Raw genomic sequence first — 23,851 nt, 5'->3', positions numbered from 1 at the left:
CAGTTACTTCCAAAACCACTTATAAATAAATACAAAATGGTGGTGTGAGAATATCACATTGATTTATATTTTTAAAAGAGTCAACTTTTTTAACTTTTAATAGTCAGGAGTACTCATTCTCCCAAAGCTGAGTGTAACCAGTTAATACAGAAGCAGTTCAGATCCATAAAACAATATCCGGGGATCTGCTGAAACTCTCCTTTCGGTGGGGACAGGCCAGAAATGAAGTGTTCAAATGCAAGATTTGGAGGCAAATCCTGGCAGACCACACCTTCCCTCGGGCCGTCTGACACAGAGAGAATTCCTAAAGGGAAACCAGAACCGATGTAAAAAAATGGAAAAGGGGCTGGGTCTGGTGAAGAAGAACAGACATGGTGTTGGGCCTCAGGAAAACGAAAATGTTCATAGGGAGATGTCCCAGAGGGTAAATTCCAGATGCTGTGGGGGAGAACTTAGGAGAGGAGACGCTGGTGACTTAAGAAGGGGGGTGTTCCTGACTGACCATTCAGAACGATTCAGTGCCTTGAAAAGTGCTGTGGGAGGGTAGGGGACAAAAGAGAGCTGTTCTTAGAATTATGTTTAGATTCTCACAAGTTCGAATAGAAAAATAAATGTTTGTCTACAGGAAAAACTACTGAGGAGACAAACTGATCGATTCCCCCACATGGCTGGAATTTTATCAATTATGCATGGAGACTCTCACAGGAGAGCAATTTTGTTGGCTGGCTGTTTGCTGTGCTCGGAAAGCTCTCCCCAGGCAGCCACACTGTGGATGCTTGGGACCATTAATGCCTTATAGATGGGGGTTTGCATAGCCACCCTACCACTACAGTGGCGTTCACCTCTCCCTGCATTTCCTGGTCCCATTACTCTGCTCATGTCTGTGTACTTTGTCCGTCCTAGATCTATTATTCAAGGACAGTACGTATCCCTTTAAAAATGTTTTATTTAATTTCTATCTTCCTCAGATACCCTGGGAATTCTCTGGACTTCTGGATCTTATAGGACAGGAAGCTGAGCACTGATCCAGCTCTGAAGTACTTCCTCATGGTGGGCGGTGGGGTGGGGAGGGGGCTTCAGCTGAGTCCTGCAACGAGAAAAAGGTTCTTCCCCCAGAGAAGAATCACGCACCAGCCTTGGGAGGAAAGGTTCTAGTATGTACATCAGGAGACAGGAGAGAACCACAAGCCTTTAGCACCCATATAAGGCAGTTAGTAGCTAAGGAGCGAGAAGCAGGCAGAGGTGGGGGCAGAAAAAGATGTGTGTGCCTTTGTACTTCTGACACCTAGTAATGGACGATGGACAGGCTGGGGAAGAGCCAGGCAGCTGGGTTAGGAAGTCACCACAAATTTACACAGTTTTCTTAGCAATATTGTTGGGGCTTCTAGATCAATAAAACCCAAATCTGAGTACTAGAAAGTCTTCTACAGTTTACTTGCATTTCTCGACACATTGATCTACAGCCTGCCGAAGGGGAGAGGTGGAGAATCACCCTGCACTGAATTCTTGTTAGGGAATGTCTGGCGGATGGACTTACAAACCAGCGAAAGAAGTACGGCAGGCACGGGCAGGTGGAAACCGCCCTGAGCAAATAAAATGCTGGCACTGTAACCCTGACACCATCTCTCTCCCCAGTATCTTAGAGAACCACAGGTAGTGTATCTGTTCATACTCCCTTTTGTTATTCAATTTGTCCTGTTTCAATTTTATTTAATAGCATTCACGAAGGGGTTTGACTTTCAACTGCATTCCACACGTAATCACCACACCTTTCACCTCTCCCTTAGACACAGAAGAAAGCCGCCTGGTCCTAAGCACCCGGGGAGCATGAATGATAAGGTAATTAGAGCAGCGCAATGAGTTGTTTTGTACACAAAGTAGCACACAGTCTCTAGCGTCACGTGTCTCATTTGGGAGCCACTTAAGTGAGTATAAGATAACCTAATTGGAATTTTTCTACGTTAATGACTTTATATTTTTACTGAAAACAACCCTCTTGCCAAACAATAATGAGCTTTGCTAACGTTGTGGGGAGCTGGACACTCACATACTGTTGTGAGACGGTAGAATCACATGACACTTTTAGTTTGGTGGTTCCTCATATGTCAAACACTGGGTTTACCCTGTATGCTAGATATCCTATAACTAGCTATGCCCAGAAATAAAACATACGGTCAGATGAAAACCCACGTGTGCATGTTCCCAATGGCATGGTATCATAGCCAGACCGAGGGACCAATCAAACACGCATCCAATGATCAGCAGATCAGCAGAAAGTCACAGAGCTGCACAGTAGATCTTAGCAAGGGAAATGAGTTCCAGACTGAGGCAGGCGACCGCTGGATAAACCTAACAAATGTTCTCTAGGAGATGATTCAGAGGAAAGCCTGTGGTGTGAGACTCCATTACCACAGGTGGGTCTACAGAGAAAAGTAGATCACTGGCTGCCTAGGGTTGGAGGCCCGAGTATGTGGAGGTAGGCATGGGGCTCTTTTGCGTGCAAATAAACTTCATTCCATCCAGTAATAAATGCAAACCAAGACGCAAATTATCAGAGGAAGTTGATCAGCTTAGTGCATCCGTGTCAGCAGACAGATCCTGGGGGTGCTCGAGTCAGATAGAGCACTCTTTTTGCTTTACTTACAACTTGCACATTTTACATTGGCTTGAAAGCACCCAGTGACACGATTGCTTAAATAAAGAAACGACCAGGCAGGTGGCACACTGGACAGCCATGCAGGAAGCGTCTAAGTCAATCGCTGAGTCCTTCCACACTGGGAACCTGAGTCTTGGGTCCTTGTGAAGAGGAAGGAGTCAATGTGGGTGACACGATTGGTAAGCTTACCCACGGGAAGATGGAGGGAGATACTGGTACTCAAGCGCAAATAACAGTTTGCTATAAGGGAACTTTGCAGGCACCCTTCAAACCAAAGCTTTAAAAAAGGGAAGAAAGAGACCTAGGTCATTCCTAAATACCTGAAATGCTCGTTGTAACTATTTATCCAATATTTACCCAATTTTTGAGAGTTTCAGAGTTTAGTGAGCCACGAGAGGGAAAACGAAACCAAACTAAACTAAAGAATCTGGGTAGTTATTCTTTGAGGGGAAATGCATTTTCTCTCAACGGGAGATATGAGCTAAAACCTCCCATCTCATAGAAAGATGGGGGACCTTCTGAGCTATCAAAGGCCAGGATCTGACACTGTGAACTGATTCAGTCACACCCTCCAGGGACAGCCCTCAGGAGTGAATGAGGCGAGGCCTCGTGTTAGCCTCTTCATGGCACTCTTGCTTGCTGCATATCCATTTCCAATCTCTTTCCCCCAAGTCTGAGATGATGGCCAAGCTACGCGTTTGCTTTGAGGCACCTGGCTGTTTCCAGTTCCCAGGTGCATCCCCGTGGCGATGGCTCAGAGCATCCAGCAGCAGGAGGCACTGGGAGGGCTGTACAAGCCCAGTGGGACAGATGCTTGCAGCACTGAGGAAACAACGTGGTGGATAGAGGACACAGTCTACTCAGTCTATCGAGGCCAAGGCTAAGGCGACACATTCTGTTCCTTTCTTTTGAAGGTAATGAAATGCTAAACTGAGGAATCAATGACAAGCTCACTCAGTTCTGTAAACAGACCAAAGGCTGAACCATACACTTAATGGGGTAAACTTAATGATATGCAAATACCTTGTTCTTAAACTAATAGCATCAAAAAATCCTGCAGTTTGTGTTTTTTTTTAGTTTCTTTATAACATGCATGCATGCACGCATGCACTCAAACATATAGAAGTTAATATATATGAATATATATCACATATATAATGTGTGTGTGTGTGTGTGTGTGAGAGAGAGAGAGAGAGAGAGAGAGAGAGAGAGAGAGAGAGTGAGTTAGTTTATCTCCAGGGTTGAGCACGTTCAGTAATACAATGGGTCCTCTCTCTCATTCTGAAACACTTCCTACCTTGCTGTCCGGACACCCTGTGTGGCCATGCGCCTGTTCCCTGAACTAACCGGCTAACGAGAATGAAGACCTATACTCCATCGCTGGATGACAGGAGCAAGCACGTCAGTTTAAGAAGAAGGCCTAATCCATTATTCTAACAATGTTGTACACAGATAAACAGGAAGGAGACCAATGGATTGGGATTGGTACTGTTCACTTCAGCTGTTCAAGGAAAGCATTTCACAGGCTGTGAGGCTTATCCAAGTGGGTCCTGCTTAGTGACGGGTGAAATACTGCCCAGTGAGGAAGGACCGGGGATTTTCCTTTTATGACAATATTTTAGAATCTGAGTCTCTGTGTTTGCCAGGAGAAATACCTAGCGAACACTCACACCCTTTTCTTGCAGACACCTGGTGGTGACTTTGCCACCCAAAATTCAACCACTAAGCTCATGTGGCAGCTTGGCACTGCCGGTGACACGTTCCATTGATGCAATCACCACTCACGTTGAGACTGATTGGATTTAAGAGGGGATGACGTCTTTCTTTCGAGACTGGACAAGTTCTCCTAGGAACAGATAAATCCTCATAAGGTCCAATTACTGCACAGCAGGTTACAGAGTCTGTGCCGTCCCCTGCTGTCACAGGCATCCGCTGCCTTCTGCTATCAGCACGCGTAGAGTATGAGAACCTCACTAGATGTAACTCTGCCTCTACAGCTATGAGATAAGCGAACCACTTTCCCTTATACATTGTTCAGTTCCAAGTACTCTGTCACAGCAAAAGTAAATGAACTGATACACTGAGAGCCCTCAGTAATCCCCAGCACAAAACGGTCTAAAGGGAAATTTTAACTTACACGTGGTAAAGAAGACTCAACCGGAACGAGGAAGAAGGAAATTCAAAATAACTCACTCAGGGTAACATCACAAAGGAAAGCAGAAACTGGATTTTAAAGCTTAAATGTTCTAAAATGTTTACTAGACCTCATATGCTCAAGAGTCAACAATGGCGAAGAGGGAATACAAAAATTATTTTGTGTCCATAAGAAATAAAATCCACTTAGCTGGATACAGTAGTCTCAGCTCTCAAGAGACTAAGGCAGGAACAATACAAGTTCTAGGACAGGCGAGGGTACAGTGAAAACCTGCCTTGTGTGGAGACATTCTACTGTCTCCCAAGGTATGGGCTAGCAAAGTAGCATAGAGTTTTCCACCCAAATAAGAAAGTTAAATCTCATACTGAATATGCAGGAAACGGCTAGACATAGCCACAGACCATGTGACACAATCTAAAAGGGGGAGAAGAATGGCAGAGTGTGATAATTGTCACCAGACTTTGAGAAGCACAAGCAGGACACCAAGAGCCCTACTAAGTGCAAACAATGCAGAAAAGAAGGATGGGTAAGTTCTCAAACACAGGAGTCTCTTAAAAGCACATGCATCTCTCTCTCCCTCCCTCCCTCGCTCTCTCTCTCTCTCGCTCTCTCTCTCTGCATTTTGTCTTGTGTATGGTGAGTGTCTATGTGTATGTGTCTGTGTGTGTCTGTGTGTCTCTGTGTATGTCTGTGTGCGTGTGTGTGTGTGTCTGTGTGTGGGTCTCTGTGTGTGTGTGTGTCTGTGTGTGGGTCTGTGTGTGTGTCTGTGTGTGTGTGTGTCTCCGCGTGTGTGTCTGTGTGTCTGTGTGTGTTTCTGTGTGTGTGTCTGTGTGTACGCTTTGCGTGTGTATAGATGCACGTATATCATTTCTATGTATGAGCATATATGTAGGGGCTCCGGATTGAAGCGAAGAACCACTCCTTATCATCCCAGCACTCTTCCGCCTTATTCAGTGGGGCAGCAGCATCTCTCAGTTCAATACTGCGCCTGTATCACTAGCCTGCATGCCCTGGGGAGGGCCAGCCATGCCCACCTGGCATTTACTTGAGATCTGGGGATCCAAATGCCAGGGTTGCCAGGCAAATGCTTTAACTGCAGGGGCATTTCCGTTGAATTTTTCATGTGAACTGTAGGTTTAAAAACACATGAATGAATGCGAAGACAGAATAATTTTGAGAGTAAAGCCATCTAGTCTCTCATGTGGTGACCTGTTTCATGCCTTTCCTGTGCTTTCTGAAACGGAGCCTCAGATGAAAACCCGAATTTAAGTGTCAGAATTTTATTCCTACCAGAATATCCAGGAGTTTAACATCCCCCTTAAAAGAGCCATCTGACCTCCCTGAGCATTCAAACAGCAACGAGGGTTCCGGCAGGCTGTGCCAGGCAGCAGGATGAACTGCCGAGTATCCAATTCTAAGAACCTGCAGAGATTCCTCATTGAGGCTTACCAGTCAGCGACATTTCTCTCCACCTGCTAGAACCTCTTGAAAGGCCAGAGATTAGGGGTAAGGTGGTTTAAGAAGGAACTGGCTTGGCAACGGTCAGAAACTGCCTCATCTCACTCACAGCTGTTCACTTCCATCCTGGGCATAGCATCAGCTTGGCGTATTATAAAAATTGCTGCTACACAAACAGTACTATCAGTTCTTCTCGGCTTTCTTTCCTCATGCATTTCCCACTGTGATACTGTCCCTCCCCTTAACCGTATGCCTAAAAATATTAGAGCCAGGACTGGACCCTTTTATATCATGAACTAAAGAGCAAACCTTTCTACTGTTTTAAGGTGGTTACCTCAGGTACTTTGTTACAGCAGGGAAAACTCACTAACACACCAATCTCCTCTTAACAGGAGAAACTGAAGTTATTATGTCTTCAGATGTTCAAGGGAGGACTCCTGTTAAAGCTAAGGAAGGTGTGTATGCAAGAAGGAGAGAACACCATGTGAACATAGTTGCTAGAGAACAGTGTTTCTCAACCTGTGGGTGGTAACCCCTTTGTGGAAGTCAAATTACCCTCACAGGGGTCACCTAAGACCACTGGAAAACACAAACATTCACATTAAGATTCGCAACAGTAGCAAACTGACAGCTATGAAGTAGCAACAAAAGTAATTTTTTTGGTTGGGGTGGTCACTTCCTCATGAAGAACTGTATACTTAAGGGTCGGAGCATTAGGAAGGGTGAGAACCACTGCTCTAGAGGAAGCTAAGACAGAAGTGTGTTTGCTTTGCTTTGCTATTACTATTTGCATTGTGAGGGATTGAAGCAGGGACTTCTGCAAACCCAGCTAGAGTCTGACCACTGAGATACAACCCCGGTTGGCTTTTGCTTTTTATTCTGAGACAAGATCTCACTCAGCTGTCCAGATAGCCTTAAATTCACTAAGAATTGCACCCCAGGCAGGACTTAAATGTGTGATCCCCCTGCTTCGGCTCTTGAAAAGCTGAGAAGGCAAGCTTGAATAACCAAGACCCAGCTGTTCATTATTTCATCACATCTGTAACATATTATCTCCATAATTGAAAAAGTATACCTAAAAGAATACTTAATAGAGAGCTCATTAATCATTCAAAATATCATTGAAAGTGTTATATGTAAACTTTAAATTATTTTTTCTATTGTTCATTGAGAAATAAAATATATACGTCTATCTCATATAATGCTTTATTTTGAAATAATTAATAAGCTGCAGAATGGCTCACCCAGCTAACATACGTATTATCTCATATAGTTCCAACGTTTTAACAATGACACTTAAAATATGCTCTTTCAACAATTTTCAAGAATGTAATACATGTTACTAGTTATAGTCTCCAGGCTGCATGACAGAAGTCACGAACAAATCACTACCTTTACATAACACACTTTTAACAATTACATATGTATGGGCCAGGGAGATGGCTCAGTGGCCAAGAGGGCTTACTGCGCTTCCAGAGGACCCAAGTTTGCTTCCCAGCACAGGCATTGGGTGGCCCATAACTACTAGTAACTCCAGGTCCAGGGTATCAGACAGTTTCTTCTGGTTTCCCTGGACAGCTGCACTCATGTGCAACATTCCCACAGACAGACATACATACATACATACACAAACAAACACAAAACTAAAAATAAATCTGTAAAACAAGAGGGCGACTGTGTATTAGAAGCCAATGCTTCATTTCTATGGCAAATTGCACAACTTTTCTACTGTTTCCCTTCAATGATCTCTTCCAGGCTAGATTCATTCATAAAATAGGATATCTGACAATTATTAAATCAGAGAGTCTGTACGTTTAAATTCCTGTGTTCACTGGAGATCTTAACATACTTAGTTTTGAAGAATATCTGATGTTTAGTTTTAAAGCATATATTCAAGGGACAAAAGGAGCCACGTTCACTGGGACAATCTGATAGCATATGCCAAAAGGTAAAATAAACTGTATTTCAGAGGTGTCTCAATAACCTTGATTTGCCAGCCCGCTCCCTCTCATCTCATCAACAGAACTTTCCCACCCCTGGAGTTGAGCAATTCAGGGGCTATTAAGACAGAGAAAAGATAACTTCTTGGCTGGAAATGATGGCGCCCACTTAGGCTCTCAGCACCGGGAGGACACTGAAAGGAAAGCCACACATTCAGCGCCCACGTGAACTGAATGGCAAGACCCTGACTTAGAAAGGAAAGAATCCTCTTAACTAACACATGTCAAACTATTGCTGTGCTGATAGGGTTCCTTACACTGCAACCATTACATATAATTGTTATAAAGTTGTCTCTAAGCTGTTGATGACAGACCTTTGCTTGTATTTCTATAGAGAGTACCGTTTTTCTTAAAGATTCGTTCAGGTGCTTAAATTAGCAAACAGGCTGAGGCAACAGCTAAAGGGGAGAGGGCTTGCCTAACGCACAAGGTCCCTGGCCCAACCAACACCTCAACATAATCTGGGTTATGGTGGCACAGTCCTGTAAAAGCACTCGGGAGGTGGAAGCTGGAGAGTCAGAAGTTCAAGGTCACCCTCAGATACACTGCAAGCTTGATATTCCCCTGGCATCCGTAAATAAGACAGTGTTTAAGAAAAATACACATATATGTGATATTTGGTAAATGAACAAACTAAAAGGATTACGGAGACATAAGGGGATTAAAAAGAACCAAACACCCTTAGGTGTATTTCACTCATTTTGCACTCAACAAGTCTTTATTGAGTGTATGGAATTGTAGGTACACAAAGAACAGAAAATAGCACAGCAGCTACACTGGAAGATGAAAATGCTGGGACGAAGAAGGGATGTGAGAAAGGCTGCCAGGACTGGATGGTACCATTCAGCACCTCGACAAGCAGCAGAGGGTTAACTGTGTAGACTCCAAGAAAGAGCGTTCTGGGACACAGCGTGGTTCTGTGATTGAAATCGCAGCAAGAGGCCAGCATGCCTGAGACCAGTGTGGGAGGAGAGAGAGCAAGAGCTGAGATGAGGTAGCTGGGTGTGCGGGAGGCATGGAGGACCACACGGGGCCCTTGCATGCCTTCCTGAGTCTATTACTGTGAGCTCGATTTATTAAGAGGAACATAATGGCTGCTGTGCTGGGGACCCCAGAGTCAGACGAACGGTGACAAGCGGTCAATTTAGAGTCTCTATCTTGATGAGAGAACTTAAAACTCCCTATCACATTAAATTAGGAAGATAAGGTTCAAGGTACTACTATTATTACTGCTATTATTATTATTACTATTACTATTATTATTATTAATTTATTAATTGCTTTACCTAAGCAACTGAAATCACATCTCTACCGGGTGAGACAGAAGAGTCCGGATGGAATGTTTTAAAGGTCAACTCTGTAGTGCTTTCAGCTTGGCTACAGGATATTCAACGGTAGGGTCCCTGTAGAGGTGACACATCCACACGTTCAACAGATCTGGGAGTGACCCGTCTGCAGATAAGAGTCTAAAACCAGGAAAGACTGCACAGAGAGACAACGGCATGGCCTGGCTTCTACTGCACCCCATTTTTATAAGAGGCTTGAAGAATGGACCAGAGAGGGAAAGAGAAGGAGCCTCAGTGAGAGGATGAGAAAATCAGAATGGCAGGGTACCCTCCGGATCAAGTAGAGAGGACCAAGTGTGGGTCAAAGCTCAAGAAGACTCTGCCAACTCTAATGGCCGCAACCAGTTACAAGAGGCATATGACTCAGTGTGAGGACCATGGCTGACCTGAGGAGAGAGAAGTTCCCTCAAGTACATTCTGAGAGTGTTTTACTATTCTTAACTTACTATGGTTTATGTATGTTGAAGCACAATGTAATTTTTGCTTGTCTGTTTGGCTGGTTTTTGTTCTTTTGAGACAGGGTCTCTCTGTGTAGCCCTGGCTGTCCTGGAACTCACTCTGTAGACCAGGTTCAATGCACAGAGATCCACCTGCCCTGCCTCCCAAGGGCTGGGATTAAGGGTGTGCACAACTAACACCTGGCTTACATAAATGTTCTTCCTGCAAATAGATCTAGCTGTAAAACGGCAGACTCCAAGGCAAAAGGAAACTACGGGGCCACTTATCTGAATATTTGGAAATTCAATATAACAGCAAGGCATTCAACAAAGCATGGAGAGCCCTTCCCACGACCTGGCACTGGTATGAGCATATGGGTGCCCTAAGTAGCTGGTGTGGACATGGGGCATCTGGACTGGTTAGAGGCAGTGTTAGGCACAGCAGGCTTCTTTCACCTTTGGTTCTCACTCAAAAGAGCTTCACGGCTTACTGGAGAGAGAGATAGAAAAAAAAATGATACAAACATAAGGAGAATCTGCTAGAATATAATTTACTCCCTTCCTCCTCCCAACTTGCTTTCAGAGCTAAATCAGCATGTATGGATCTAAGTCATTTTGTATGGTAGCAAAGAAGGCCAGAGAGTCGTTAAAGTTGATAGCACTCATAAAACTAAGAGAAAAAAAAAGAAAGAAACAGGATTATGTTCCATTGGTATGCAGGCAAAAAATTCATCTAATTCTCCTTCATAGTGCACAGTGCTGTAAAAGTTTTGGTTAATGTTCCTAAATGATCAGTTAAATGTATAAATTCATTTTGGTTCCACCCCACTGGCGTCAAAAATCAAGGCGAAATCAGAATACTAAGTATGAATGCTAAGAACAAGACAGGACTCTCCAGCTTGTCACAGTAACAAACCAGTCCTTCCTTAGCACTGTTGAACACAGACAGACACACATAAGCACGCATGCATGCGCAAACATACACAGACACACACCTGCATCCCTCTAATTCAGCAAATCCATTAGAAGCTTCTCTTATCAGACCCTGCTGGTGCTAACATTCAATCCTTCTCTTTGAGCTTTGCTCTCGGTATGAGGCTAAAGCAGCCATTTTCAATCTGTGAGTTGACCCCTTTGGGAATCGAATGGCTCTTTGACAGGGGTCACCTAAGACTACCAAAAAACACAGATATTTAAGATTCATAAAAGTAGCAAAATGACAGTTATGTAATAGCAATGAAATAATTTTACAGTTGGCAGGGAGGGTCACCGTGACATGAGGAACAGTTTCAAATGGCCGCAGCGTAGCATTAGGAAAATTGAGACCCTCTGGGCTACAGAGAGTGATACAGCACACCCCACTGAATGCATACCACTCTGAGACACACAACTACGAACATGCAGGCCCTTCACCACAGTAACCTGGATAACATTCTTTAAAGACTTCTTACTTTATGGCCTCTACTCCAGGGCTTCTTAAAGCCTTTCCCTATCAGCCAGAGCACACAGTCGTAACCATCCATGCTTCCTGCGTGTGTGTCCATGTCCCTACTACAGGGATTATCTTCTTGTGAATCTCACTCCTGCTACTAGGCAATATGCTCTGTGAAATGCGGGACCCTCTAGTGTGCTGGGTATCTGTTTTAGTTAGGGTTTCCATTGTTGAGAAGAGACACCATGACCAAGGCAACTCATATAAGGGACAACATTTCATTGGGACTGGCTTACACGTTCAGAGATTCAGATGGCGGGAAGCATAGCGGCATCCAGGAAGATACAGTGATAAAGAAGGTGCCAAGAGTTCTACATCTTGATCCAAAGGCTGACAGAAGATGACTGACTCTGGCCAAACTCGAGCATATATCAAAGACCTCAAAGCCCACGCCCTCAGTGACACACTTCCTCCAACAAGGCCACATCTACTCCAAAAAGGCCACACCTCCTAATAGTGCCACTCCTTGCATCAAGTATATCCAAACCACCACAGTACCTAACACAGGAGGTCAACTGTCAGACTTAACATGGAAGCTGAAAGAAGAAAGGAGCTGTTACACAAAGAGAATTGTCACTAAGCAACAAAGATCCAAGAAGGGGTTCACCTGGAAGCAGGTGGCTGGTTTCACGGAGGCCATTTCATGCCTCAGGATGGCCACACTCTTTAGGTCACCACCAGACTGACAGCCCTCAAGCTGCCCCCCGCCCGTCCCTCTAAGCACAGACATTGTGTGAGCCCCAGCTCTTGGGAGTGAGGCTTGGTCTACTGCTCCCAAACTGAGAAGACATCGTCACCTGCAGCCATGTGAACCGTGAACAGGGAGTAGGGATGGCTCCTTTATTAAGCTGATTCAGGCTGCCTGTGGGTAGCCACAGATGGGTGTAGGGTGGGGGAAGGCAGTGTGTTTCTGAGAAGGAAAGCAATACCATTGCAATTTCAGAGGGGCACTTGGAATTTTTCTTCTTAACTTTAGAACATTGGGCTGAAGGGGTTGTACAGTTTGTAGAGCGCTTGCAATGACTTTGTACACTCGAGGATGTGAGCTTGTTCTCCAGATTCTACTTATTAAAACCTAGGCACAGTGGGGCATATTCTTATAACCCAGAACCCAGGAGGGAGAGGGAGCTGCCATGGGTCCTTGAGGCTCATTGGCCAGTGAAAGGCTTTGTTCCAAAAGACAGAAAAAGAAAAGGGGGAAGGGGAGAGAGGGAGTGAGGGAGTGAGGGCGGGAGGAAGGAAGGAAGGACTCTCTGAAGACTGATACTCAAGGTTCTACCTAGCCTCCACATGGATGTACACACAGATGAGCATAATATACATGCATGGGAGCTCCTCAACCCAATCAGAAAATAACTAATTTAGAACCATAGAAAAACCTAATAACACACAGCAAGACCTCAACATTACAGGTTTATAGGCATTAATAAACCTCAGATTAATAGAAGAACTGCACCACACACACATGCAAATGCACAGAACCCAAATTAAACAAGTGTTTGTTGTAGCTTGTTGGCTTTTTGAGAAGGGGTCTCATTTGGTAGCCTTGACCAGCCTGAAACTCACTGTGTAGACCAGGTTGACCTCGAACTCACAGAGATCCATCTACCTCTGGCTCTTGAGTGCTAGGATCAAAGACATGTGCGTCCACAGCTGGTAGAGGTTTTAAAATGACATTAGAACCTATTACTTTAATCGGTAAATTTTCTTATGTATCTTGGCAATTTGGTTTAAGGCCCAAATGTCCTGATTCTTACATAATGAAATCTGGATAGAAGAAATTAAATTGAGTTAGGCAAAGGGCAAAGTAGCCTTGAGGGGAAGGAGCCACACCAGGAAATGATACCTGAATCATGCAATTTAATCATTCTTGGTGGTTTGCTTTTATAAAACCAACATGCATTTTATTGGGAAAAGCGAATGAGAGCTCTGATAATTAACTATGCATAACTCGGTATTTACACTGCTGTGAAACTATAGTGCAAATTGAATATTCAAAACTGTGCATGCGACTGTAGGCAACCTTCGAGTTTCTGAAGTAATTCATGGCATTGCATACCAGCACTGTGTACAATGTAGGATGGTATGTTGATAGGTTGCATATAAACCATCTGCTTTCTAAAAGCTCAAAGTGGGGCAAAAAAATTAATTAATCAAAGTCATTGAGAAGAATGTTCAACATTCTTCATTTTGCAAGCCAATAAAAGTTATATGGCAGTTATTTATTTCAATATTTAAAGGAATTTAATGCATACATACATGGGAAAAATAACATGGCGGTGTTGTCTACTCAATCTAAAATGTCTAAAATTTGACTCTCAAATAATTCTACACTACATAGTAAGTGGCGGGGGGTGGGGGAGAGGCAACACTGTTGGGCTGTGTTGGATGGTTAATAGATATTAATGGAGTTGTATTTCCCTGAAACAGCTCATATACCTGTTGTTGTAAAAATATAAAAAATAAAAAAGGTGCAGTTGTCCTTTACCACTCTAGGTCCAGCACCTTAGTGCCCCAAGATATCTGCTGTACATCTTGCCAGAAGCACACATTCCAATTCCGTGGCAGCCCAGACCAGCAGCCCCACACTCCACTACACTTAAATCTACAAATGAAAGAACACACAGCACAATAACCTTTGGCCCAATTGATAAGATATAATTGCCCACTTAAACATACAAAGCCCGGTACTTTCCATCCCTTAAGAACATTAATAACAACCTGTAAACACACAGAGCAGAATCTTAACATCACCCGCCATGGCTTCTCTCCCTCTCCCTACTATCTCTTCTTTTTCTTTCTGTTCTAGTCTCCTCCTCTTCCTTCAAACTTCTCTCCCGCCCATCCTTCCATCTCATCCAATGACAGGCCTCCTTATCCTGTACCTGCTCTCACCTGTATTTTACAAATTCAATGGGGAGAAGGTTCTGGTGGAGTCACCTGAGTCCTGAGTATGTGACTAGGCAGCTGTCCTTGGGGCAGTGCAATTAGCATCAAAATACAGATAACTTCAGGGCAAACCACAACACATACCTTCTGCAGAATTAAGACAGAAGCGATCCAAGATGGCGGTTAGTTCTGACTGCCACTTTGACACAGTTTAGCTTCAGCTTGGAAGACATTTCAGTGAAAAACTGTCCACACTCGGTCAGCCTATGGGCATGTCTATGGGATATTTCCTTGATTACATTAATTGATGAGGGAATCAAGCATGAAGTGGGCTGCACCATTCCCTTGGCTTGGGTTCTGAACCACGTAACCATTAAGGAAGAGAGGAGCAATGAGCATTCTTGCATTAGAGCATTCCTCTCGACTCTCGGTTGTGGATAAGCTGGAACTCGCTGCCTCCAGTTCCTGGCTACTTGACATCCCCCCCCGTTCCCTAAAATGATGAACTGTAACCTGGAATTGTGAGCTAAAATAAACCCCTTTCATCCCAAGTTACATGTTTGCCAGGGCCTTTGAAACAGAATGAATGCACAGACCCTCAACAATGGCGAGAGAAAACGCCAGCTTCCACATGCTGAGCATTCTGCCTTGTGCCCAGTCACAGGCCAGACAACTCATCAACAAGCACAATGACATCATTATCAACACAACACATCTTCCAGAAAACCACAGGCATGATGTAGCATTTATACCAAAAAGTGGGAGGATTTCCATCCATAGATGGCTCACACCCACAAGGAGAAACAGGCTCTAACCAGAGATGTCACCCAGGCCTTCAGTCCGGCTCATCTTCCTTTTTCTGTTTCTCCAGGAGCACTGACCTCAGTAACTACTTTGTTTCTTGGAGACTACAGGTAGCTGCTGCGTTTTGGAACATAGCTATGCTATGGGTAGTTTTCTGTTTTTTTAATGTTTTACCTACAGCTGCAAGAAGTTTGGACAAGGAGTGATTTAGAGAATGATTTAAAGTATGTACCACAGAGGTGCAGAGGTCAGGTTTTATTGCTTTCTTGACATAGGCACCGACTTTAACATATAAGGCATTCAGTGAAGAGTATACATGGAGCATGGGTGGTGAACTAACTGGTAATTCTCTTATCAAAATAATGCTTTGGAAGGGAATCATTCATATTCATATGTATGTATATGTGTATGTATGCCAGAAAGTTGAAAAGTTTTTTTTTTAATTAGTAAGACTGAAAACTATCAGGAAAACTGAAGGCTAAAAAGCAGATAATAAGAAAAAAACAATAACAAAAAAACCACCCCCCCCCAAAAAAACCCAACCTTGCATTTTTATAATAGAAAATTTAAAAGAGAAGGAAAGAAAAACCAATGCATTTTTCCCTATGCTAAAAACATATCTGTGAAAACATCGTTTAAAAAAAATCATTCCATGTTCTGCCTGAGTCTGCACTGTAATGCTATAAATAAAAAGAGTTCTGGGTCGTTTAAAGGGGAATTTGGACATAAACGTGTCCATGAATTCAACGTCCATGTGCAGTGTAACCAAGAACCAAGACGGAAGGTGGGGGGAGGGAGGACAACCAGGGGAAACCACATGAGTGGGCATGTCACAGTCCCACCATAACTCTTCCCTGAATGCTCTCTTACTATACAGAGAACGGGAACACGCAGGCTGTCCCCTGCACAAAACAGGGGCCGTGTCTGCTCTCTGTGCCGGTGGCCTAGAAACTAGAAACTACCAAGCACACAACGGGAATAGGATGAGTATCTGTGGAACTGAAAGGGAAGAGAGGGCTGCTCAGATTTCATCAGACTAAGCTGTGCTCCTCCACTTTCCTCTCTGCAGTGAGCATGCCCCTGAGCGTCTAACAACTGGTAAGTCTAAGTTACAGTGAGTAAAGATGCCTCCTGATAGGAAGGATGTGAAATTGGAGAAGAGGGGTTTTTAAAAAACGTTGCCTGGCAACACACCTGCAAGCGACTAACTCTAAGGGAACTGCTTGACTCTGTAGTCCTTCAACTCTCAGAGATTTTTCAAATGATGGTGGTGTTGCATTAGAAAGGTGAGTAACTTCAGACAGGTGTTAGGGCTTCAATGCACATCATCTGCCAGAGGATCACACTGCAGGGTAGTTAATCACACTGTGAACCCTGAGATTTTGTTCTTTACAGAAAAAAACCTGTTTCTAGTTGCGGTGTGGCTCCGCCCTTAGCACACGCCTTTAATCCCCAACAATGAAGGTGAAGTTGGTTTGTAAGGGAACCACCCACGTTTGAAATGATGTTTCATTGAGTGGCAGACAAAGTGATGGAACAAAGAAAGTTCTGACAGAATAGGATATGCCCAAGTCTAGGGAGAAGAGAGCAAAGGGAAGCTACTTGAGGGGAGGGGAGGGGAGGGGAGGGAGGGAGGGGAGGGAGGGGGAGGGAGGGGAGGGAGGGGAGGGGAGGGAGGGGAGGGAGGGGAGGGGAGGAGAGGAGAGGAGGAGGAGAGGGAGGGGAGGAGAGGAGAGGAGGAGGAGGAAGGAGAGGAGGAGGAGGAAGGAGGAGGAGGAAGGGGAAGGGAAGGGAGGAGAGAGAGAGAGAGAGAGAGGCAGTTTTACTGGGAGAGTTTTACAGAGACAGACAAAGAAGGAAGCAGCCAGAGAATGAGAAGGATCTAGAAAATTAGAAAAATATTGCTAAAGTTAGTATGAGGCCAAGCAGAGCAACTCAGTAAGAAACTGAGAGAAGCTAGACTAAACCAGCCAGCCAGAGATCAGAGAGGTCTAGAAAGGGCCAGTGTATTCAGCAGTAAGATTCAGAGGCTGAAAACATTCTAGGCCTAGATAAGACTGTACAGAGGCAGGACACATTCAAGACTAGGCCTAGGTTAGCGGACAGAGGCAGTAAGTCTCCGAGATGACAATTACAAGAGAATAAAAGTTACGTTTACAGGATGATGTGTCTGGACACTTGGATGCTAGCCGGTGGTACTATTTAGGGAGGTTCTAGAAGCTTTCAGATATGCAGCCCAGTAGCAGGAACTGGAGTATCCCAGGACAGCCCTACTTCAGACCTGAGCTCTCTGTGCAATGGAAAAATCTTGGTTTGTTAACTTGACACCCCTGGGGACTTACATGAAGGGACCGCCTCCCTCAGACCCTCACCTAGGCACACCTATGGGGTATGGGGTATTTTCTTAGTTGCTAATTGCTGTAGGAGGACCTGATCCCCTGCCTACCCCTAGGCAGGTGGGCCTGGGCTGTCTAAGAAAGGTATCTGAGCAAGCAAGGCAGCCAGTGAGCAGCATCCATCCTTGGTCCCCGCTTCAGTTCCTGCCTCCAGGTTCCTGTCTTGAGTTCCTGTTCTTGGTTTCCCCCTGGATGATGGATTACAACCTGCAAGCCTTTCCCTACCCAAGTGCCCTGTGAAAGCAGCAGAGAAGCAGTCCACGGCATTCTGTTTCCTCATCTGCTGAGTAAGAAGCAAGATGGCAGGGACCGCTCATTCCACTATGAATGTTGCTATACCTTCTTCACCAGCATGAAACTGAGAGTCAAAACAAATCCCTCCCCTGATGAGTCACTTCTGCCGGACAGAAAAAAAAAATCCAACATGACAAGTAACGCACCCCTTTAAGTTATGCTGTAATTGTCCTAATGCAAAATGACTATGTTCTAATTCTAATCGTGTGCACTTATATTAACATAAACTAATAATAACTCTGCCCATCTGCACCGTATGTATAATTACATAATTTTAAAAATGACTCTGGGTTGTTGGGGGAGAAAGCGGCTTTTGACAGAATACACGTGATTGCGTAAAGTGGTACACTGCCCAATGGCACCTCACATTCTAGAAAGTTACCGTCCGTCACATCGTTTCATTTGGAATAATTCTGCACAGGAGGTGGGAGTACCCACCATGATTTGAATTTTTATGCTTCCCTAAAAGCTGCAAAGCTTCAAGAATGGACAGGGAAAGATATTCTCTGAACCAGGGCAGATCGTCACCAGTCATCAAGTCTCCAAGGTCCTTGATCTTGCATTTCCAGCCTTCACAACTCTAGCGAGTAAGTGACTGATGTTTTACAAGCCAGCCACTTTTCTGTATTTCACCATAATGTCCAAATAGAGTCATCCAGGACGTCAGTGACAAAACCAGCTGTGAAGTGAAGGTTTTCTCCTTTCAAGCTCCGGGTACTCCCTTACCATCTCCTCAAAAGCAATGCCTGTTCGCATCTCTCACCCACACGAACACGCACATGAATGACCAGCTGCTTCTCCTCATCCCACTCCCGTGCACCTGCACCCCATGTCAGCACAGATTCCCGGTGGATTGTCTACACAGCACACTACACTTGTAACCCACACCGAGGAAGGAGTCTACACACTCCCAATCTTCACACCTCTATTCACAACACAATAGCAAATGGCACAACCTAATGTGGGAGAATCAGGTTGAAGCCTTAATTTCTCCTCTTGAGGTTTTCCTTCTGGCAAAATTCATAGTGGCAAAGCCTGGTGTGATATCAATTACTATACTTATGAACGAACAATGAAAGCCACCCTGAGTGAACCAGTGAATCTGGTAATCTTTCTGCATCAGCAATGATCACTGTAGAATCTTTACCCGTTCACACATCTCTGTATCACAGCATATTCTAAAGCAAAATAGGTAAGTAGTGATTTGTTTCCACTAAAGTTTATGAATTATCTTTCTCAACAAATGAATAGTGACTATTAATTTAGTAGAAAATATATTATTATATGTAACATTAATCCTTAAAATATTTTACTGCTTACTTTTTTACCCTATCAGAAGGTAGGTAAAGAAAACTATATGGTAAAAAGGTGGTAGCATTTCCACTATATCATCACCCATCAATTTAAGCCAGGAAAGTGGATACTGGAAAGAATTCCCGCCCCCAGGGGGCAGAAACAAAAGTAAAAACATGATATTCACACTGCTAGGAACGGTGCTGGGACACAGTAGTAGTTCAATACACATGACCAGAAGAAATATGCAAAGTGGCCTTTCTAGGTTAGAATTTTCTATGGCACCATCATGGCCTGGCTTCCTAAGGGTCTTCCTTTTGACAATGGGCTCACCCTCCTCATCCCTTTGATTCTGATATCCACACATGGTCCCACCACCACCCTGGCTTCTCAAAGCACCGTCAGATGCTTAGCGAAGAACCTTCTCCAGACCCTGTTTGTATGAATCACTTCATGGGAGAATACTAAGCATCTTCACTTACAGTAGCCGGCCCTGCAAACATCCTTTCTTTATCTGACGCCTACTTCCTCTTCAGAGCATCTCCACACACCAGTCTCCCAACTGGAACAATCAGTCGGCCCAGTGGGTAATTCATGACCGCCCACATCAAGTCATCCTATAACGTTGGCCCGTCATGCTGTGGAAGCATCCTAGTTTAACGTCCTTTTAACCTACTTTTAGGCTATTTTCTACCTCTGCTCTCTTCAAATCTACACACCTTTTTGCCTCCTACCCCTACCCATCCCCCAACCTAGTGCTGGGACTGAACCAAGGGCTTTGTGAATACTAGACAAGTACTCTACGACCAAGCTACATCTTTACTCCTTTTGATGTTCAATTGATGATCCTGTTTCTCATTTCACTGATCATGCCTTCATATTTCCAAACTCAAATCCACCAAACTCCTCCCATCCAGGGCTACACATTTCATGTGTTTTGCTATTAAGACGGCTCAATTCCCCGTCCTCCTGCATAAAGACAAATTCCCGGTCCTTTCTTCCCGTGACCTTCTCTACTACTTATCACTGACTTCTCACTGCTTTCCAGAGTCGTTTCCGTCATCCGAGAGAGTCATTCTCCATCTTTATAAAATGATTACTGGATTCCATATTCCTGCTGCACGTACTCCTTCATACTCTGTCCTTTCTTGAAAAACAAATTCTCAAATTTCTGTACTTCTGCTCATACGTCCTTGGAATCTACTCCGATCATGTTCAAATTCTACCGTGCCACTAAACCCAGTCTTGTTCGGGGCAACAGAACTGCCTTTGGAAGGTGCGATGTTCTGTCCTCTTTACTCAAGTCCTCAGCAATGTTAGATCCTTGGGTTCACCTCTGCACAGCACTGGTTGGTGTCCTAGACTCCGTCCTCTTGCTGCTTCCACACTGTGCTCTTGGTCTCATCTTCCCAGCCCACAAAATTTGGATTCCTCGCTCCTCATTTCTTACGCGTCATTTTTCTAATAACGATCACTTCCAATGAGGCTTCATCTAATCCTGTAGCTGATCTACAATGCGTTACAACTTCGTTTTTTTCTCTAACCTTTGCTCTAATTTTAAGTATGCACAGTCAGCTTCCTAAGGGGCATGGGCAGCTTACGTCAAAACTCAAGTTCTTGATTTCCCTCCCCGTCTGCTTTTTCAGAAATTTTCCCATTGTTTAAACAATTGTTCTGCTTTCCATTTTCTTTGTCCAAAAACATTCGCTCTATGACATGCTTGAGTCTTCCCCTGTATTCGAGGCAGTCACTAATCCTGTTTTGTCTCTTTTTAAATGTATTTTAAAAAACCAGCTACTGGAGTTGGGGATTTAGCTCAGTGGTAGAGCGCTTGCCTAGCAAGTGCAAGGCCCTGGGTTCGGTCCCCAGCTCCAAAAAAAAGAAAAGGAAAAACAAACAAACAAACAAACAAACAAAAAAACCAGCTACTATTTGTCCTTTTTACTTTATGCCATCTCAGTCAAGAACTGGGTTTTGAGTTATTTATTCATTTTTTTTCAGATTTATTCCTTTTTATTTTATATGTATAGGTGCATGTATGTATAATATACTACATGCATGTTGGGTACCTAGAGTGGCCAGAAGATGGCATTGGGTTCCTTGGAATTAGAGTTAAGTTATGGGTGGCTATGACCCTGGGGGAGTCCCCCTAACCACTGAGCAGTCTCTCCAGCATCTTCCTATATTTATTCTGCACTTCTGAGAGTGAATCAGGAGCCTTGCACATGATGGGCGTGTTCCACTACTGAGCAACACTTCCAGCAACCGAACCTCGTTTTTGTTCAGGGAGGACTCATCGGTGACAAGAATCGTACCCAGCGCGTATCTGTTGCTCATAAACACTTACAGGGTAAAGGAACTGACATCATTACCGGCATCGCTATCTGTGTGTATATCTTCATCGTTTCAGTGCCCGGGGCTAAAGATTTAAAATGGAAACTCAGGCAGTGCTGTAAGACAGGGTGCAATAGGCCCCAAAGTTAGGCAACAGTACTGGGAGGCACAGTTAGGAAAAGTCAGGGCTGAGTGGAAGGGCCCGCAGGAAGTGTTGTGGAGAGACTAAGGTTCTGTGAGGAAAATATCCTACTTAAGACTTGAGTTTTATTCAAAGCTAGTGGGACACGGTCACAAGCAGGACTTGTAACACACATAGAACATTAAGTATTATTACAAAAGCTTGGCATTACTTGATTACCTCACCAATACCCTGACCCACAGAACGGAAATAATCATAGTACAGATAAAAGCTGGAACATCAGGAAAAAGAGGCAGGGGGATCTCTGTGAGTTTGGGCCCAGCCTGGTCTACAGAGGGAGTTCCAGGGCTATATAGAGACTCTGTCTAATCCAAGAGAGAGAGACAGAGAGAGACAGAGAGAGACAGAGAGAGAGACAGAGAGACAGAGACAGACAGAGACAGACAGAGAGAGAGAGACAGAGCAGAGAGAGAAACAGAGACAGACAGAGAGAGACAGAGGAGAGAGAGAGACAGAGACAGAGACAGAGAGACAGAGAAAGAGACAGAGAGGTAGAGACAACGGTGATTTTGTAAATTTACTAACTTAAAATTCATTATTATTCTATATAGACCAACAATATGTCTGTCTTTCTACCTCAGAGTTATCTCTGTATTGTGTTCTCTTTGTACTGAAATAGTAATTTTATTCACTAAGCACAAGGGTTAAAATAAAATTCCTATCAATAGGAATATCTACTAGATATCCTATCAATGTCAGTTAGAACATCGTATGCACTAGATGGTACCGTCCCTCAGGAGCGTGTGTTTGCTTTTATCTTCCAACTGGAAACAAGTACCTAATGTTGTATTAAAAAGACTTATAACATTAGAAATGTACGTAAAAATATCCAATTTAATAAAAAGAAAGTATAGACAGTTGAACATATAGCCTACAACATGACCTTGGTTCTAAGTTTATGTCATGGTAAAACCACTGCAAGAAATATGTTACAAATTAAAGATTCTTATTCATTTCAAATGAGCTCTGTCTATCTTGGCTATTTTCTTTTGCTGTGGTAAATTACCCTGATATGAACAGCTTAGGAAGGGTATATTTGGGTTTATAACTGTGCTTGCTGGTTTGAATATTCTTGGCCCAGGGCTGGCACGATCAGGAGGTGTAGCCTTGCTTTCGGAAGTTTGTCATTGTGGGAGGGGGCTTCGGGAGACCTTCCTCGTAACCTCTGAACCTGTAGGCCAGCCTCAATCAAATGTTTGCCTTTATGAGGGAAAAAAAGTACGGACTTCGAATGAGAATTCACACTGCATATGGGTAGGAAAAATACAACAGAACTAAATGATATTCTGTATATGAGAAAAGAGCACAAAAGGATATAGATAAATTAATGGAACTTGGACTAGGAGAAGATATTTAAAAAATCTAAGAGCTGAGGGATGAGTCAAGATGACATTTCAGGATTAATTGTTCATTGTCAGAATGAAAACAGCGTGCGTAGAGGTGGATGTCTGTGCGGAAGACAATGTAACTTGAAGAAAGACCTAAATTTAAGAAGATAAAACATAAAAAGGCCATTTGTTTCACAATTCATTTGATACAGGAGGGAAATCTGCCCTACAGATTTTCCCTACTTTTATTTTAGTGAACAAGATGATCTAAGGCTTTGTCTTGTTTTAATCTCCAAGCAAGTTAGAAAAGTGCTCCATCACTGGGCGATATGCAGAGAGAATATCTTGTGTACTGTATGGATACACTGTTTGTCAATAAAAACAAAAAACAAAAAACAAACAAACAAACAAACAAAAAAACTTATGGCCTAAAGGAAAGGATAGAATAGACGTGGGACATCCGGAGGCAGAAAGGATTAAGGATCCCGGGATAGAGCAAGCCAGGGGAGCAGTGTTCACCTGGGGAGAGGACAGAGGACAGAGGGCAGATGCATGAGACCTGAGCAGAGGTAGCCAGTCACATGGAGGAACTTAGATGATAATAAACGGGATATAAGTTATGAACGGTTGGAGGGCAAACCAAGGCTTATGGCCAAGGCGTCTGTAGATGTATTTTGAGTCTCAGAGTGGTTATTCCAGGAGCTTGGTACTGCGGTTTACAGCTATGTCCTTAGAACTACTTTGGAATTTTATTTATATGTTTATTC

The 23,851-nt window shown here is 43.8% G+C and overlaps 1 protein-coding gene across 1 annotated transcript in view; it reads right to left on the bottom strand.

Moving 5' to 3' along the window:
* Utrn (utrophin) overlaps positions 1–23,851 on the bottom strand; it is a 593,945-nt gene that overhangs the window by 101,619 nt on the left and 468,475 nt on the right.

Source organism: Rattus rattus, chromosome 2, assembly GCF_011064425.1.
Source record: "Rattus rattus isolate New Zealand chromosome 2, Rrattus_CSIRO_v1, whole genome shotgun sequence".
NCBI lineage: Eukaryota > Metazoa > Chordata > Mammalia > Rodentia > Muridae > Rattus > Rattus rattus.
The sequence above is the reverse complement of the archived record's forward strand: the minus strand, read 5'-3'. Positions and strand labels throughout refer to the sequence as shown.